The 19,597-nt window shown below is 36.0% G+C and overlaps 1 protein-coding gene across 3 annotated transcripts in view; it reads left to right on the top strand.

The window, feature by feature from the left end:
- PMCA (plasma membrane calcium-transporting ATPase 3) overlaps window positions 1–19,597 on the top strand; it is a 216,902-nt gene that overhangs the window by 139,598 nt on the left and 57,707 nt on the right. The window contains exon 1 of one of the 3 annotated variants that reach the window (XM_081993881.1): window positions 14,387–14,546. The exons of the other annotated variants lie outside the window; for them this stretch is intronic. The gene's annotated coding sequence lies outside the window, so the exon portion shown is untranslated. Of the gene's footprint in view, window positions 1–14,386; window positions 14,547–19,597 lie in introns of those variants that run through there. 3 annotated transcript variants of the gene reach the window in all.

Genomic DNA, 19,597 nt, shown 5'->3' with positions numbered 1-19,597 from the left:
AAATAATTTTTCTCGTACCTTCAACCGTTTCTGTATTAATCGCAATAATGTAAATAGAAACACTTTACTAGTAGGCTGAATCTTCTATATAATATCATATGAAATTGTATTGTACATTTACTAGGGTTTTACCGTTTACTGGTGTTCCTTCTGAAATCCTTCCTAAATCAGTTTTCATAACCTTCGTATATTACTCATAGTATTATCTTTATTAGTTCTGCTTGACTGTTAACTGGTTAGCACTAAAATCTTTCCGCAAAACATATGACTAATATTCGAATTTCGCCTGTAAACTATATAAACAATAGTTGCTTTGAAAAATAGTTCATCTTCACTTCAGATGTTAAGTAGTTATACTCAAATAACACTCAGTTTATCTCCACAAAACTTAAATATTTAATTTTATTAATTTAAAATTTCGTGGAGATTGAATGAGTTTTATTTGGTTAAAAAACAGGTAACAGTGTGCCCCTGAAACTGTTAATTAACTTTCTACGACCTATAGAACGAAACCAACTTTTATCCAAATTTCTGTAGCCGTAACCAAGAAAATTACTTGAAACTAACCTATAGCTTATATCTATCCTCATTCGTATGCAATTTCATCCTTACATTATCCAATCTCAATACGTTTCCTCTCATCTCCATTAAGACTCTCACTCTTCTGTCCTCACAATATTCCCCTCTCTCAAGTATCCTGAGGTTAGCCCCATCCACACTCACACTCCCCTCTCCCAACCAACTCGAATCTATTAAGGTAATGAGCTAGGTTTCCATGTCCAGTAAGCAGCTAATTCTTGAAAGCAAGGATCGGTACTTTTAATCGAAATATGAATAAAATGTGCCGAAGAACGGAACAATAACAGTTTTTGGTCAAATTCTGCATACTTTTCTCTTAATAACTCCCTTCCTTCATTCCTTCAAGCGTTCTCCTTCCATAAATTTTTGCCATTCTGTCCACTAACCTTATACTTTTGTTTCCTCCCAACCACTTACGTAGCGTTTTTCCAACGGAATCTCAACCATACTCCCTATCTATCATCTCAACAACATAAAACCCTGTCTATTAGCTTATGCAAACTAGGGCCTCAAAGCATGTCTGGAAGGTTGGCATCAGTCGGTGACCAGACAGTATCTGTCCCTCACATTTCCCGTTCCACTATGGCAAAGAACTCAGCACTAAGATTATCTGCCTTTCACTCGTCAGACCATTAGCCTTGCATCATCACTCCCACCCTAGTACACCAGCCAATCGCACTTGCATCCACACACACCTGTTTTCCTTCCTCACTTGCCTCTCTTCTTTCATCTCATATTGCCCACTCTAGGAACGGCCTGTCTCTTTCTATATATATATAGCTGGTTTCATAGCGTCCTGCGCCTTCCGGTTCCTAGCCTCCAGCCTCTTCTGTTTTCCCAGTCCCCTGGTTGCAGGTTTCGTTCCGACATAGCTTTCTCTATTCCGCCGGTCCACGTCGCCCTAGGTCTTCCTTTTTTCTGTCGGCGTCCATTTGAGGATCTTCCATCCTCTCCACATGTCTATACCATATTTGTTGTCTACGTTGGATCTCTTTTACTACAGTTGGCTATACCTTCATAATTTCCCTAATTTTGCCATTCGTTATTTTTTCCAATCTCGACTTTCCTGCTGAACTATTAATTGGCAGGTTTCACATCCGTACAGCACTATACTTTTGAATATTGAGTGGTATATGAGGTGCTTCTTTTCTCGAGAGATACATTTGGACCACAGGATCGAGTTCAGGCAGCCTTTCCTTTTATAATTCGGTCCTCTATTTCTTTCTCTGTACGACCTCCGTTATCAATTTTTGTCCCCAGGTATGTATATTCAGTACAACAGCTTATCGTTTTCTTGTGGGTGAAGGTCATCTCTGTCGTCTCCAATACATAGATATTTGGTTTTGGAACGGTTTACCGACAGCCCCCATTCTTCGTACTCTTTTATTAGCTTTCTTGTCATATACTCTAAGTCCTCTTTGCTTTGTGCGATAACAACCTGATCATCTGCAAAGCGGAAGGTGTATAAGATTCTGTCATCACTTATTTGTATGCCCATCCCACAACATGATCTTCTCCATCGCCTCAAAGCTTCGTTCAGATAGATTTTAAATAGTGTGGGAGCGAGACAACAGCCCTGCCTTCACCCCTTCGTAACTGGAAAGCTGTCCGAGATTTTGTTTTTCAATTTGATCTTCGATGTAGAATGGTCGTATAGTTGTCAGACCGCAGCTATTAACGTGACATTAATTCGGGACCTCTCTAGTACTTGCCATAGTTTTTGAACGGGTACGGTTGTCGTATGCTTTTATAAGATCGACAAATAGAAGATACGTTTCTCTGTTCCTGGCGACTTTATTTTCATTTAGCTGGATAAGGCTGAATATGTGGTCCAGACAAGAGCGGCCAGCTCAAAAACCAGCTTGTTCTTCAAGAACAAACTCCTCTTCCAGAGGACTGTACTCTTCCTCTATAAAGTTTCTGAGAACTTTCCCATAGATACGGCTCACTGTACTGGTAACAGATATACACCTATAGTTAAAACAATCTTCTTTGTTTCCCTTTTTGTGAATCGGGGTAATCCATGCTTCTTTCCATTTAGAGGGAATTCTTTCCCCGTTAATATCACTCCCTGTCTCTTTCTTCCTTTCCATTTAACCTTCTCTCATTCTCTATCACGCTCCTGAATCTGGCGGTCATCAATTGCCACCATTGCTGACCACGAGGCATCTCCAGTAAGTCCCAGGGAGACACTAATAAGATTCCTACTAAACCTGCATCCTGCATCATTACTTTCTTTTGCTGGTCCTTTCTCAGATATTACTGGAACCTGTCCCAATCTGTCAGAAAAGTCAAATATTCATTTTTAAGTATTATTTTGCCCAATCTATTTTTTCCAGTGAACGTCTTGTACTTGTGCTTTTACAGGGTTTATGAACTCTCTACCTTTTACTTCCTAATCGGATTAAACCCCTTCTATCCCACAAAAAGAGAGTGAGAACAGTCAAACTATACATTACATATTTCATTTTACTACTGGTTTACTACCCTGTAATAAAAAAAAACAATTTCAAGACAACAGAGTAATTCAGAATTTGAATTTAAATTTGGTAAACAGCAGTAAACCAGTTCCTAGTCGTTAAAATAGTCATTATTGCGACAAGCTCACGCGAAATGCAGTTTTGGCATTGAGATCATAAACTGTAATCTAATTTAACAATGAAAATATTAAATTTGCCAAGCTGAACGTCGCCGTACTAAGCTATAGTTTGTATTGTTACGTTATCAATATTTTTAAATACGTAAAAAACGAAGATTTAGTTTACTAAGTATACTTTTACTTTAGCCATATTATTAACATAAAAATGTATTCAGAATTGATGTATATCATTTACCAAAACGAACTATAAAGGGAACCACCTCTGCAAAAAAAGTAAAAATAAATTTTTCTTAATGTTATCATGTTTTTACTCGTACTTAATAATTTAAATTTAAGTGCTGTCAAAATTCTAATGTTATTGTTAAAAATTCCTTTATTGCCTATGGTAGATTCCCACACGACTCTGACCGCGCAGCAACAAAAGACTGTTTTAGCAATGCGAGCGAGTGACGCAGAAAACCAAATTAAGCAGTTCTTAACGGGAAGGCAAATCATTAACGGCACCGCGCAAAAGCAATTAATTTTCTACAATGTTTGATTTTTCAAAGTTTATTCCAATATTCCTATTTTAGTGAAGCTGGTTTGGATTTCATTTACCACATTAATGTTTTTGAAATCGATATTTTAAAATGAGTTAGTACTTTTATTAAAATAATGTTTTAAATTGGCATTTCGCTCTAAAAATAAACTACAATTTTAGGCAAATACGAATTATATTTTATATCATTTTAGTAAATTTGAGGTTGATTATGCGTCACGTACCTACTAGAGAGTTGGATTAAAATATTGTTTATTGATATTTTACTATAATAGAAGATAAATAATTCAAAAATTGTTTATACAGTGTGTCCCGCTTTTCATGAGTACAGCTTGATAGCTCAGCTAATAATAATGCGATTTTTTTTAAATTATGGTGGTGATTGTGTGTCATGAAATGAAGTATTTGGCATAGTAAACACAGAATCAGCATCCCCAAAATTAGGGAAACCGTCAAAGTTTAGACTTACTTTAATATCAATTTCCTCTACAATCCTTCGCTCTATTTTGATCATCTTTTCTATGAATTGTAGCTTGATTCTTCATGAATACATCTGTGTTATTACGATTTTTAATGGTTTTTCTTTATGTCATATACAGGGACAAAAAAGAAGTAAAGACATTTTCTGTTCTTTTTGAGACACCCTGTGGAGAGAACAACTGCGAATTGAAAACAGTTTATAACATCAAATTGTAGCCCGTTATTTTCTGAATATTTCCTTTTTTTATTCCCTCTGATATCTCAATTATTAAAGAAAATACAGGGTTTCGAAGAAAATGTGGATATTAATCTCATTTTTCCACACCTGTTTTAGAGGTTTGCTATGGTTTACTAAGCGAATTTGCTATGCGTCATTGGTTATTGTCAAGCGAAAGTCAAGAACATTCATCATTTTGGTTCTTAAAAATCCAACATGGGTGATATGGTTTCTCTGATGTGGCGAAGGCTATAGCGTTGATTGAAATTGATAAAAGTTACAGCGATGTTGCTGACATGTTAGGAAAATCAGAATCTGTCGTAATGTAAGACGTTGGAGACAAACGGGAGAGCATATGAGGAGACGAGGTCAAGGAAGAAAACGATCAACCACAGCTAGGGATGATAGATTCATAGTCTTGCCAACATTATTGAATAGGCATAAAACAGTACCGCAACTAAGAAGCGAACTGGAAGAAGTACATGGAAGAAGAACAATTACTCGGACCATTAGCAGAAGGCTTAAGGAAGTTGCTTTGAAGGCATATAAAACAAAGAAAGCTCCATTACTCCAGCGACGTCATCGTGTGGCCAGACTAGGCTTTGCTAGGGAGCACGAAAATTGGGAAAATGATCAGTGGGCCAATGTTTTGTTCACAGATGAGAGTCGATTTTGTGTTAATTCCATCGACGGCAGGGAAAGGTTATATCGCCGCCGAGGAGAACAAGATGAACAATTTAATTTTGCTCCCACTGTCTCCCATGGTGGAGGATCAGTGATGGTCTGGGGTGGAATATGTTTAGAGGCACGAACAGAGTTGGTGGTTGTTAATGGAGCTTTAAATGCAGATAGATTCATTCGAAATGTTCGGAGAAAACTTTTTGCTAATGCACTTAAGGCTCGTTGTGTCTCCGAGTTTTTGAATGTCGTCGGAATAAGAACAATGGCGTGGCCGGCATGTTCTCCAGACATTAACCGATTGAACATGTCTGGGACATGTTAGGTAGACGATTAAGGTCCATAACTCCTGCAGTTCAAAATCCCGAACAAGTAGCAGCTGCTCTGGTTGAGATTTGGGACAATCTCAAGACATGATTGATAATGTCATCAGAAGCATGAGGAGACGGATGACTGCCGTGATAAGGGCGGGGTTACTGAAACAAGTTCGAAAATGTTTATGCCCTACAGGTTCTTATATTCTTGGTGTTTTGAACCTTTACCTACATACATAATGTCACGTTTAGGGGTGCGTAGTGAGGGATGGTAGAGAAACAACTTAGGTCACAGGCAAGCCTCGTTTATGATAAAATAGTTTAAAATAAGGAATACAATAGGGTTAATCTTACCCCTCCAGATTAGAAGGGACGTCTTCATGAAAGTACGGGTAGGGTGAGTCTAGTTCAGCCCTTCAGGTGGCACGCAAGGTGTTCTTGTACGGTGTGGCCAAAGGACCAAGTAGTCAACTGATAAAGTTAAGGGTTCTAACGGTCACTTCAAGTTGCGAGAGAACCCTTCTCTTTTCAGCCTGGGATCCTAAGAGGGTAGCGAGCCGTCCCACCACTTCAAGTGAGAGTTTTTGCTTTTTAATCGGACAAAAACCAAAGAACCATGTACATCAAATATCAACAAACTGACGTAAATAAGGCTCAATTTCGCTTCTCATTGATACTAATTGTAACGGCAAATCCCGTTAAGAAGGTTTTATGGCAATTTCGACCTTATCTAAACATTGACGAAAATGTCCAAATCCTAAAAAGGGAATTTTTTTACCCTTGCTAAGATAGTTGTTATTTATTTGTTTTTTTTTAGTTTATTATTTACTAAAAAATCCATTCAGTCATTTAAGCCCATTTTTGCTTAGCACCACATTTCAATAATCTAAAAAAGTTAACTTTAACACTATTTGTCTGTACCTTCTACATTTCTGCTAAAAGTTTCAGTAATAACTAAAAAAGTGCAGTCATGTAAGTAAGTAATTAGAACGGTAAATCTTATTAAAATGCTAGTGTGTTTCATATCAATTTCGACCTTAACGACATTCTGAAGGTAACGAAGGTCAATTCTAACACAACAAAAACAAGAATATATGTTTAATTCAAGATGCACTTGGATGCATTGCATATGCCAATTGCACCAACATATTTAAGCTCAATTCGAATTTGAATATTACAGTTCACGTACAAAATGTTACAATCTAAACAAAACTGAACTAATGAAGCTTAAAAAAGGCAATCGGTTCTCTACTTTGAGTAATGCAATAACTAGAAAAAAAACAGATTTGCATAAATAAAGACTAAAATCGCCTCTCATAAATCCTAATTAAAATAGCAAATTCCATTAAAATGCTAATGAGTTTTATGCCAATTTCGCCTTTAAAAACATTTTTTTACTCCAGAAATATGTTTAGTTCAAGATACGATTACTGCACTGCACACACCCTTTAGAAAACACTGATTTTTTATTTTTTGATCTTCTTCAACACTTCCTTTCTCTCAATGTTGAGACGGTTTATTATTGTATGTCGACGAAAAATAGTAGAAAGTGTTTGGGATCAAAAATATTTAATTAAAAGAAAATAAAAACAATATTACATATTATTTAAAGACCCTCAATAGTAGATTTCTAATATACGATTTTAAACATCACACAAAAACGTTTTAAGCTGCACTGAGGATAACCACAAATTACTAATTTTTTTAATATTTTAATTAGTTATTGCAAGAAATACACTGATTCATCAAGACAGATTTCCCACCATAGAAGAATTGAGTCGTAAGGAGGAAGAACCTCAAAGAGAGCTGAAAAAGAAACTAGAACCAACTGAAACTCTAGAGGGAATGGATATCAACAAGTTGAACGAGGAAATGGTTCATGATATACGCACTGCGGTGAAGAACATCTGCACGAAAGGTATAGGCCGTAAAAACCTTAAATTACAGCCGGACACATTAGCATTCATGGAAACGAGAAAAGAACTAAATAAGAGGATTAGCAAAAAAGTGAGAAAAGACATCCGAAGACACAACACCAAACTAATTAGAAATGTTATAGAGACGAACGCAAATATGAGAGTTCTAAGATCAAAAATGTCCACGGGGAAACACAGAATGACCAAAATAAAAGACCAACAGGGTAATCTAATATCAAACAACAAGGGCATTGTTGATCATATCCATGCATTCTACACTCGTCTATATACTTCCACCGCAACTAATCCCAAAGTCTCAAGCACTGCAGCAGCATTAAATACTATCTGCAACTTTGGGTCAGATGACATCCCCGATATAACAAAGCAAGAGATACGTACAGTACTAAGACAAATGAAGAACAGGAAGAGCCCCGGGGAAGATGGAGTCACCTGTGAAATACAAAATGGGTGGAAGCACTGTGGAGGAAACACTGCGGGTACTTCTCAACAAATGCCTCAATGAGGAAAAATACCAGACGCATGGCATAACGCAGAAGTAGTTCTACTTTCAAAAAGGGCGACAACACCGACATAGAGAACTACCGACCAATCAGTCCTATATAAACTTCTTACCAAGATTATCACTAACACCCTCACCAACAAGCTAGACGCCTACCAACCAATGGAACAGGCGGGGTTTCGAAAGGGGTATAGCACCGTCGACCACCTTCAGGCAGTAAGAACATTAATAGAAAAAACAACTGAATACAATATACCTCTGCACTTAGCATTCGTAGATTTTCGCAAGGCATTTGACTCCTGAGATATGGGCTTTCCTGCAGGCCATGGACGATGCTAGAATTGATTCCCGATATACAAAACTCCTGAAATACATATAGGAAAATGCCACCTTTCATCAGAGAGACACTATATCTCCCAAACTGTTCACCTTGGCGTTAGAGAACATATTCAAAACACTGTCTTGATAAGCTAAAGGTATCAATGTGAACGGAACACCTCTAAACCACCTACGATATCGTCCTCATAAGTAGCGACATCCACGAACTCAAAAATATGTTAAGCCAACAGAATGAAGCGTCGAGAAAAGTAGGCTTAAGAATAACTTTCTAAAACCAAGATAATAAGCGATACGGAAGGTATTGTAACAATCGACACCATTTTAGAAAACGTCGATGAATACGTCTACTTGGGGCATACTATCAAAACTGTCAAAGATAACCAAACTGCCGAAATAAAACGTAGGAAAAAACTTGCATGGGCAGCTTTTGGCAAGTTGAGCTATATATTAAAAAACAGAGTGATCCCAATAAACTTAAAGCGGAAAGTATTCGAAACATGTATACTGCCGATAGCAACTTACGGTTTAGAAGCACTGACAATGACGAAAAGAAGTGCTGAACAGTTGAGAGTAATGCAAAGAGCAATAGAGATAGAGAGAGCAATAGAGATTCCAAGTATGCTTCAGTCTAAGAGACAAAATTAGAAATGAGGAAATCCGACGAAGAACTAAAGTCGTGGACATCATGAAGCGTATCTCGGAAAGCAAATGGCAATGGGTGGGGCATGTGGCCAGACAGAACCATAACAGTTGGACAGCGTGAGTAACACATTGGCGACCAAGACAGACCAAGCGTAGCGTAGACAGACCTCAGAAAAGGGGGCTAGACGATATCAAACCGATTGCGGGGAAAAGATTGTCTCAAACAGCACAAGACAGAAATGCATGGAAGCGGATGAAAGAGGGGTACGTTCAGGAATGGACAAAGGAGGACTGAAGAAGAAGACAACGGTAATTCAACTATTAAAATAGTGTGTTTCACACCCATTCCGACCTTTACGACATAGAATTTCGAAATAATAAAAGACAATTTTCACACAAGAAAAATTATGTTTAAATTAAGGAAACTACTGTACTAATTTTTCTCTATGTATTAACTAATTGAATTTTTCGAAAATGTTGAACAATTTTTGAAATTTTACGGTGAATTTATCTAGGGAGCAAAATCTGCCTTAGTTTTTCTGAGAACAGACAATAAAAGACCTAGAGTGTCCCGGATCTTTGACTAGACCATTTACCTCAAACATCAGAAGAGCTGTTTATATTAAAACCTGGTCTTACTGATCTGATATCCAAATAATTCATTAAATACGCCAAAGGATGATGCAGATCAAATGCTAGCTGGAAAAAAGTAAAATGATCATGTTATATTGGCGAGAAAGGGCTTCTGGTGATGCTAAAATAAACCACTAAATTATCTGAAGGAATGATTTTTAAGTACAATAGTTAAACACTTGCTGCCAATTGATCATTGTACTTAGTTTGGATTGATCACGCAGAATCCTGGGATATGTAACCAACTAGCCTTAAATGAAGTCATACCCAATTTACAATATCAAGAATTGTAATGTTCTTCCAAGGTATTCCAGCGTTGGATCTCGAAATACAAAGTAAAAAATAAAGAAATAAATCCAAAACAAATTTTTTTTACTGATTTATATGTCAGCAAAGTTTTGCTGCTTAGAAGTATGTTAAGCTCAACAGTCCTCTACTGAATCCTCTTCTAGATATAACTTTTCCTCTTTTTCCACGTACCTCTGGCCTATGGTTCTTCTTTCTCCTCTTCTATTGGTTTTGGCTTATTGTTGTTATTCAGTGTCATATTTAATTTGGTGTTCTAGGCAGATATTTTCTCCTTTTTTTTATTAGGTCCGCTGGTATTTAATTCTTGAAAGAATCATTACCAAACCTACTTCTTTTGAGACAAAATATTTAGATCTAATGGTACAATATTGATTCTCAACAATAATAATACAATCACAATTTCTATACCAGTAATGATGGATTTAAGTGGTTGAGAAAATATTGGAGCATTAAGACCTTCTTCTCATATGCCATAGACATTATTGGTACTAACAGAAAATAACGTAAAATCGCATTAAATGTAATTGTGCTGTACAATATTTATTATTATTGATATCTACAAAGTATTTTTACCCTGAATTGATTACGAATTCTGTAGTGTCAAGGTTATTAACCGCTGACTGTACAGCTCTCAGTTTAATAGTCCTTTTTGAACGTTAAAATCTATTTCTGTCGTTGTAGGGAAGAAAGTTCATTAATCTAGTAAGAGATCAATATCTCTTACTACACTTAGCTACGCAACGCGTACAGGCAATGTATATTTAACGCAAAAACACAATATACAGAAATGAATAAAAGATTTAAATCACTAATTCAGTATTTTTTCCGTTGTATACCTAAAATTGAATGTCTAATGTCTTCTTCAATGAAGTTTAATTATGTATGTTATCTGGTAATATTTAATTGAGTTAGACTTATATTTAGGCGGTAACTCTTATCTCTTTACTTCAACGTTTTGACAGAAATTTAATTGAGTGACTCAAAAAGTTAAAAGGTACAATTAACTAAAATATTTATACGTAATCAAATCTTAAATATGACACTTACAGGGTGTTTGGTAACTATGGTAAAATATTATAACAGAGTATTCTTCTAGTCGTCATTTTAGAGAGTCTTCTAATAAGGTACAGTTTCGCTTGAAATATTTTTTCTTTTCCAAAAAAATAAAATTAGTTTAGTTAAATAAATGTTATTAAAATACTGACATGAAGACTGAACTGTTTAAGTTGAAAAACTTTTTTTACCTGGAAAATTTATAGAAAATCAGTCTTTAATCATTATAATTCACTACTTAAGAACGTTTTTACAATCTTCCAAGTAGAACTCGTTCAATGCATTTTTACTAATATTTATGTTTCCAACTCACTCTGGGCATTCTAAATAAAATATCTACTTTAAAAATTATTGTCATCACAGGAAATATCAATTAATAATTAATAATATCTATTAATTATTAACAGTCAGAAACAGTATGCCTTCTTAATAATTTAGACCTAAACCTGCTAAAAATAGCAACTATTTCTATGCTTCGTGGTTCAAAAATATGTTATGAGAGTGTTTAATTGCTTATTTTAGTACTTTCTATATGTATTCTATTAATTTCTATAAAATTACTTTTACTACCAAACAAGTACTTCTTAAGTATTCAATTACTTAAACACTGTTAAAATGACTTAAGTTTCAAATGTAATTGCAAGTAAGTTTAAGCTTGTCCGTACTAGATTTGAAAAATCTTAATTACTTATGAACAAATATTTCAGTAGCCTCGATTTAAAAGATATTTTTTAAGGGAATCAATGCTCACATTAACATTAATTAAATTGAAAGAAAAACACTGAATAATCAAGGTTAAAAGTACTAATGTACAAATCTTTAAAAAAGTTTCATCCTAAATTGCTTCCATATAGAAATGAAAAATTCTCAAAACCTCAGCTGTATTTATCGACTTATCGGCGGCCTACGACACAGTGTGGAGAGAAGGCATGATATACAAGCTCCTACGTGTAGTCCCCTGCAAACTAACAGCCCGACTGGTAGACAGCATGCTGAACGACCGAGTGTTTCAAGTAGTCATGGGATCCGACATCAGCTCCTCAAGGAAACTAAAGAACGGGCTTCCACAGGGATCAGTCTTTGCTGCCTGTACATTGCCGACATGCCAAACAAGATCAAGAAAGTTTGGCTACGCTGATGACTGGGTACTTGCAACAAGATGCAGTGCTGTTGGACAGTCAGAGGAGACTCTAACGACAGATCTGGAAGCAGTGGGAAAATATTTTCGCAAGTGGAGGATCCAACCTAATGCCACCAAAACAGAAGTTACTTGCTTTCACCTGAATAATAAACTCGCCAGAAGAGAACTTAGAATATAATTTGAAAACACCTTACTTACCCACAATAAAACACCTAAATATCTAGGCGTAACCCATGATAGAACTGTCTTTCAGAGAGCATATATCCAGAACTGCTGAAAAACTAAAGTCAAGAAACAACATAATTCAAAAACTGTGCGGTACAACTTGGGGAGCATCGGCTTCCACTCTGCGCTAGGTCTTGTCTTCTCAACTGCTGAATACTGCGCTCCAGTTTAGCTAAACAGCCCACACGTACATAAAATAGATGCGCAGCTAAATAACACCATGAGAATGATTGCTGGTGTCATCAAACCAACTCCCACGCAATGGCTACCAGTCTTAAGCCACATCCCACCCCCTCAACTGCGACGAATAAATGCTCTTACGAACGAGGATCCTGGACAGTAGAAATTTACCCATCCATCAGGACATCGAAGATGCCAACCATAATCGACTTCGGTCTAGACGACCACCAATGATGATGAGTTTGAGCAACCTTACAAACCCATGGACTCAAGAATGGACTGCACAACAAAACAATAACATGCCGTGCATCACCCACAAGCCACCGGGTTTCGATTTACCACGTAAAACATGGTCCACGCTTGGCAGATGTGCATACTCTTTATACAAATGGGGCAAGAAACCATGTCCTCTCTGGGATTGCGGAGAAATCCAAACCATTAGACATATCACAGAAGAATGTACCATACGATTATGTAATGGTAGACCAGAAGGCTTTCTGATGGCGACCCCAAAGTCGATAGACTACATAAGTAGACTAGATGTCCGTTTGTAACCTTTGGAAATACGTTTTATGTTCTATGTTGTATTGAAATTCTATATTCTAGTAATGTTTTACATTTTTGAAGTTTTCTTTTAATGTGTCTAATAGCTAGTCTACCAAATTGTATTCTTTCGTCTCAAAACCTGCAAAGGTCGATTCCGGTGTTGTTCTAGTCTGCATAATTGTTACTTTTGACCCATTCTACGTCTGTTGGGACTACACTGGTCGCTGAATTTGACTCGTTCGTGGTCAATCTGTGCCAAATTGTATTCTTTCGTCTCAAAACCAGCGAAGATCGATTCCGGTCTTGTTCTAGTCTGCATAATTGTTACTTTTGAGCCATTCTACGTCTGTTGGGACTACATTGGACGCTGAATTTGGCTTGTACGTGGTCAATCTGTACCAAATTGTATTATTTCGTCTCAAAACCAGCAAAGGTCGATTCCGGTGTTGTTCTAGTCTGCATAATTGTTACTTTTGAGCCATTCTACGTCTGTTGGGACCAAATGGGACGCTGAATTTGGCTTGTACATGGTCAATCTATGCCAAATTGTATTCTTTCGTCTCAAAACCGACAAAGGTCGATTCCGATGTTGTTCTAGTCTGCATAATTGTTACTTTTGAGCCATTCTACGTCTGTTGGGACTACATTGGACGCTGAATTTGGCTCATTCGTGGTCAATCTGTACCAAATTGTATTCTTTCGTCTCAAAACCTGCAAAGGTCTTATCTAAGCTTCGATTTTTTAAACATTTTTAGTCTCCCGCCAATAAAGTAAATAGCTGAATCTGTTTAAGAAAATGAAAAGATAAATAAATGTGGCCACGAAAAATATAACCAAATTTAGGAGGAAGATAATATAGACCTAATATACGGCTGACCTTTGTGATGATAACGTTAAACATCAAATAATCGATAGTTTTCAGTTATTTGAACTACTGAATTTTCATAAAAAAATCTTGCAAAGCTTGGGAGCAATTTGTGATAATATACAAACTATAGTTTCACTGTCTTGTAAGATATCAAATTACCCATTATAATTAAAATAAAAGCAGCATGAATGTTTTATAACGGAGTTTTAGAAATTCTTCCTTCGGTTTTTATACGCCTCCTGAAATATAGCACCAAACGCAGCGTGGCACAGCGTAACCTACTAATGAGGAAATCTTTTATCGATTGAAACATTTTGAAGGGGTGTTTGCCGCTAGTACGTGGATAGCTGCTATATTTTATTATAAGCACCCTAATTACAAAAACAGATAACTATGTACTCCAGCATTGCATAAAGATGTTTATCACTTTAGTCTAACTTTATTTGGTATGTAGTAATTAATCTTTTACAACGCCCGAAATCCGTGTACATCAACTTGCGTAAGCGTCATTGCGACCACCATAAACTTATCTTAAGCCTCAATTACCCTATAGCGGTACAAATAAAACAGGTTAAAAGCCAGAACCCCGGGTTATTTTATCATTTGTTAAACGGGAGAGGTTCCGCAAACTGCCTGATTACCTTTATCGAGTTGTTCATCAAAATGTATTGTTGTTAAATTATTGTGCGTGTATACTACTCAATTGATAAATTGAAGTTGGTTAGCCGTTCATTCTTTCTGCTGTGTAGTTCAATTGGATTGCTGAAAGGTAATAACGCTTTGTTTGTGGTTTATGTACGATTATTTTGTTTGAAAATAATTTGCATTTTTACGTATTAACTTAGTAGAATATTGAATTTAGTTGGATTCTTCGAACAGTATTATGAAGACTTAGGCATGTCTCGCAAGACGTATTTCATTTAAATTTTATTGACAATGTTACTTATTTAGCTAGCAATCACTTATGCTACTGTCTTCTTCCACTGAATCCGATGTTCTTCCTTATATACTTATTACATCATTACTAATTGGATTATGAAAGCTGTGACCTGAAATAGGCATATTCCGATCACCATTCTCTTTGGTCCATTTCAGGATATTCGTCTCCCCATAATGGACAAAATCTCGTACTTTTAACTTTTTTATGCCAGCAATCACATATGCTTTTGGCTTCTTCTTCAAACGTTCCTTCTTCCACTGAATTCCATTTGCTTCCACATGTACCTCATTGCTAATAGGATTCTGAAAGCCCTGGCACATTGACATCTTCCATTCACCATTCTAGCCCATTCCAGGAAATTTTTCTTTCTAAAGGAGAGCAAAATCTCGTACTTTTGACTTTTCAAGTTGTTGAACAATGGACATGCATGTTTTCTGTAGGAAGTATTGTGTTGTCGCATATTCCGACTTCCGGTCTTAGTGGGCGGACATAACGGAGCGCCGACCATCGCTCTGGCCATAGCATCGTACCCTAGTATCGTTCACAAAAAATAATGAACGCATAGTTTTAAATGTATATGGTCATAACGGAGCGCCATGCCGAGCTCCGCGCATAGGTCGAAGCCAGTGCCTGGCACCATCGAAAGACCTTAGTATTTTTTAGACCTTGGACCAAGGCGCATGCGTATTTAGTTTGTTTAAAAGATAATCGAAAGTAGATATCTTCAATCTCAAATATTCGAAAACACGGTCCAAATCTTTTCTTAAGTCCTGATATAGATGATGAAATTCTCCATAACACAAATGTTTTTTGTTGAGAGGATGCACTGTACCACATTTTAGCACTTGAGTTTAATAAAATGTCTTCCTCATCTGACGAAGAGGATGAAAAATAATCCATGTTTATCTCAGCCTCGTTCCCGTTCAACAGGCGCAAAGTAGCGAAGGTTGAAGCTTCGTGCACTTTGTATCCAGTTGTGCTGGATACCCTTGATATCGTCCGACCATTGTCCATCTCGTTTGCGGGACGTTCTCGATTTCGATATGCTTTGTGTCTAGGTTTCCATTCTAGGATTTTCTCTGACTCACACAACATAACTTGCCCAGTCCATTTATTTTCAAATGGAAGTCTGTCTCTGAGGAATAAATTCAACATTGTTCTCTCCATCGCAGTCTGCGCTGCTTTAATTGTGTTTATTACCTTTCTGATAAGGGTCAGTGTTTTTGCTCCATATGGTTAGAATCGAAAGCACACACTGATCAAAGATCATCCTCTGCAGACACTTTGGAATATCTGATTTAAAGACATCCTTCAGCTTTCCGTAAGATGCCCATGTCAATCCTATATTCTTCTGGTAAATTCTACGGTCTGGTTGACTCTTCCTAATTTAATCTTGTGGCCCAAATATTTATGGAAGTTCATTTTTAAGCCATCTCATGCACAAGATCTCTGAAGGTCCTGAAGAAGTTGACATGCATGATCTACCTGGTCTGCAATAAGGACTTTGTCATCTGCAAACCTCAAGTTGTTCAGATACCCCCCATTTATGTTGTGTTTAATATTTTTCCAATTGTTGTTCTTCATGGCGCTCTGCAGCAGTTTCGGAGAGATAGTGACTGCTAGTATCATACCTTTCTTCTAGTTGAATTTCTTTGTGTCGTCATAATACATTATTCTGACTGCAGCTTCTCGAGTTGCTAGTCCGCATATTACAAATGGTTTCATTATTTTTGAGGATCTTGTTTAAGACTTCCTTTGAGTAAACTATGAATTTTTTTGTTATTCGTTTCTTATTTTCATCTGTTTTATTTTGTTAAACCTCAGCTTTTTCCTTTGCTACAATTTACCATTATTTTTGTGGTGTGAAAGTTTTGTTGCTGATGCCACATGCTTTATTATACAATGAAGTATATAGACGTCATTTCTTTACCTCACTGTTAGGTGGCTTGGTAGCCTATTGCTGATGTGAAAAACCTTGACGTTATTCAGGAACTTGACAAAACTTTCACGTTTTTATCAACTAAACATTTTTTTATACACTTTAGCATAAGAATGTGTAGGATATTGGATATGCAACGATCATAAATATTAGATATTCGCTAACCTAAACACGGTCGTTATATTCTAAAAAATGGACTTTGACTGGCATCTGATTACCAATTATGGTCTTATTGAGCAAGGCGTTTCCTTCCCACTTTTTAACCATAAATAAGGTCAAGGTTTTTTAAAACGTTAGCAAAATATGCCAATAAATCAAGCCTCATCACATTACAAACTGTAGTAATCTTAACAAAATTCAATCCAAAATAGATTAGAGCAACAGACAGATACTCTAATTCCGGATATAGATATGTTATCCGCTAAATTTATTCGACATTGTTGCTGTAATACACATTTTTAATTAGGTTTGTGGATATATAAAGCACACCACAATCTATTAACCATCAATATCTGAATTAAAATCGTTAATTAGGGGAATTCCGTTAACAGATCGAAGGCAATTTCACCTGAACGACTGTATAGTGTAGGGAAATAGAGCAATTTTGGCTTGACCCTAATTAATGGGCATTAGTGACGCTCTTTGGTCATAACAGCTGTAGTAGTTTTAAAGGAATTTGTATTTATAATTTGTTAATTGGTGTATAACGAAATATGTCATGGAATAAGCTGGTAAACCGCAACATATACAATTCCGCTTATTGTGTTTCAATGAGATTCAAGTAAGGTTTCAATATAATTTTCTAACCATCAAAATATCTGTCCCTCATTATATACATATATTGAAAGCTAATGCACCTATGGTTACATGCAGTTAATTAACCCAGTTAGTTAATTATACCAATATCAGATTCCTTTTATTATGGAGATATTAATATTATAATTATAACTCCCTGGAATAACGGATCTACGCTCAGTTAAATGGAGTTGTGTGAGTGTATTTTAACCATTGTTAACGTCTGATGATACCTTTTGAAGGCGAAACCCGGATCATGTAGTTGCCCAATATAAACTATGAGACTTAAACTTTGAATTTTTTCATTGATGGTAGTTACAGTAAAGTCTCTTCGAGAATATGGACTACTCTTCTGGGTTTAAAACAAGCAGTTTGGTGTCACTTTTTGCCTTGTAGCTCCCTAAGGGCAAAACACCTTAATATAATTTTATTCAGACATATTGAATATTATAATGGCATTGGCTACCGTACAAAACAATACCAATACAGTACACAGATTTAATACAGTTCTAAATATACAAAATGAGAAATGACAATTTTCAATCATGACCGAATGTTAAATTGAACATCCAATAGCACTTAGCGCCATTAAGTTGCATTTGATCATTTAGTGTGAACCCCTCAGTTTATTTAGAATCAAAATATGAAAACAGGATTGATAAGGACATACAGAAACCTTGAAGTACTGTTTGGAACACACACTCTGTATCTCTACTGTGTAACTACTATATTGTCCTATTGTAAGTTCTTGTACTATTGGATATGCCACAAAAATGTTTGAAAACTCAGACAAGAAAGGCCAGAAAAGTTAACAAAAGCAAATCGGAGAACGATAAAAGAAGCCCAGGAGAAAGCTTGCAGTGAAAACAATGGTTTGCGAGTATTCTATTTTGCATTCCATATTCTAGGGACTAATGGCAAGTTTTAACAAAACAGCCAGTTTCTGGCGTCCCCTCGAAATTCTAAAATACGTACGAACATTATGCAAACTTAGTTTTGTGTTAAAGCAGTTTGGTTTTATCAGTGAATAACATATTATACTCGTATTATGACCAATTTTAGTTTCGGTGTAGTTACTTTATTAACTAATTACAATCGCATTATTTAATGGCTATAACTGTTACGGCTATAGGTGTATTTCAAATTTGCCGCCTCATAGACTTGAATATATGGTACTGCTCGGTACGTCACAAGTGTCGTGCAGCGTTGCCAGTGAAACAGATTACTTTTTTTCAGTAAAAATTATAATTTAGAAAATTATCACCTGACCGCAGTATTTAGTTAGACTGATGGTATGCCCCAAGACACTTCTCAAAGAATAACCAAATTTGTAAAGATTTTTACGATTACGAGGCATAGAACAAGGTTTGATACAAGTAACTAACTACTGTACTAGTACAATAAGTAGTAATTAAGATTCTTCAACGCTTTTCAATTGTCAGAAACCAGCTACAACATGTTTTATTAAGGCTCCACATGAGCCTCTGACATCTCCAGTCATCATTGAAACTATTTAAAATCAATGGACTAGACAACAATGGAGAAGATAGAGAAAACCAGGGATGTAAAATTTCCGAAAAATTAAATTTATGGAAATTTTTCCGGAAAATTTTCGGTAATTTTCCAGAAAAATTAGAAAATCTGAAAATTCAAAAATAATTCGTTTTTTACATTTTTGTACTATTTTAACTTGAAGGTTGAATTTTGAAAATAGAAAATTTTTAATTGAAATTTCTTGACAATTCTAGTATTTAATTTTTCAAAGTCAGACCTCTAATCGTTCCTGAGATATTGATTAAAAACTGCAAAAAATGAGTCAACTTTGACGCCCTCTAGCGGCTAAACGGGGCAACTTAGCCGTGCCCGCTTAACGTCACGTGATAGCCCCGTTCATTAGCTTTATTTTGTTATACAGTGCGTTTATACAGGGTGTTTCAAATAAGCGAGTTATTGAGGTTTTTATGGAAAATTGCTTGAAAATTTAATCTAAATTAGGGATTTTTTGGGCCTACTATACTCACAGCGATTATTTTGAATTTTCCTTAGTCAAAGTGTTTTTTTTTTAACTAATTTGAATCTGGGAAACACAAATCTGATGTCCATTTTGAGGTTCATTTTGAAATTTTTTTTGAAAATTCTTGACAAT

The sequence above is a fragment of the Ips typographus genome, linkage group LG16 (genome assembly GCF_016097725.1).
Source record: "Ips typographus isolate SLU linkage group LG16, UJ_Ityp_2.0, whole genome shotgun sequence".
NCBI classification, from domain to species: Eukaryota; Metazoa; Arthropoda; class Insecta; order Coleoptera; family Curculionidae; genus Ips; species Ips typographus.
The sequence above is the reverse complement of the archived record's forward strand: the minus strand, read 5'-3'. Positions and strand labels throughout refer to the sequence as shown.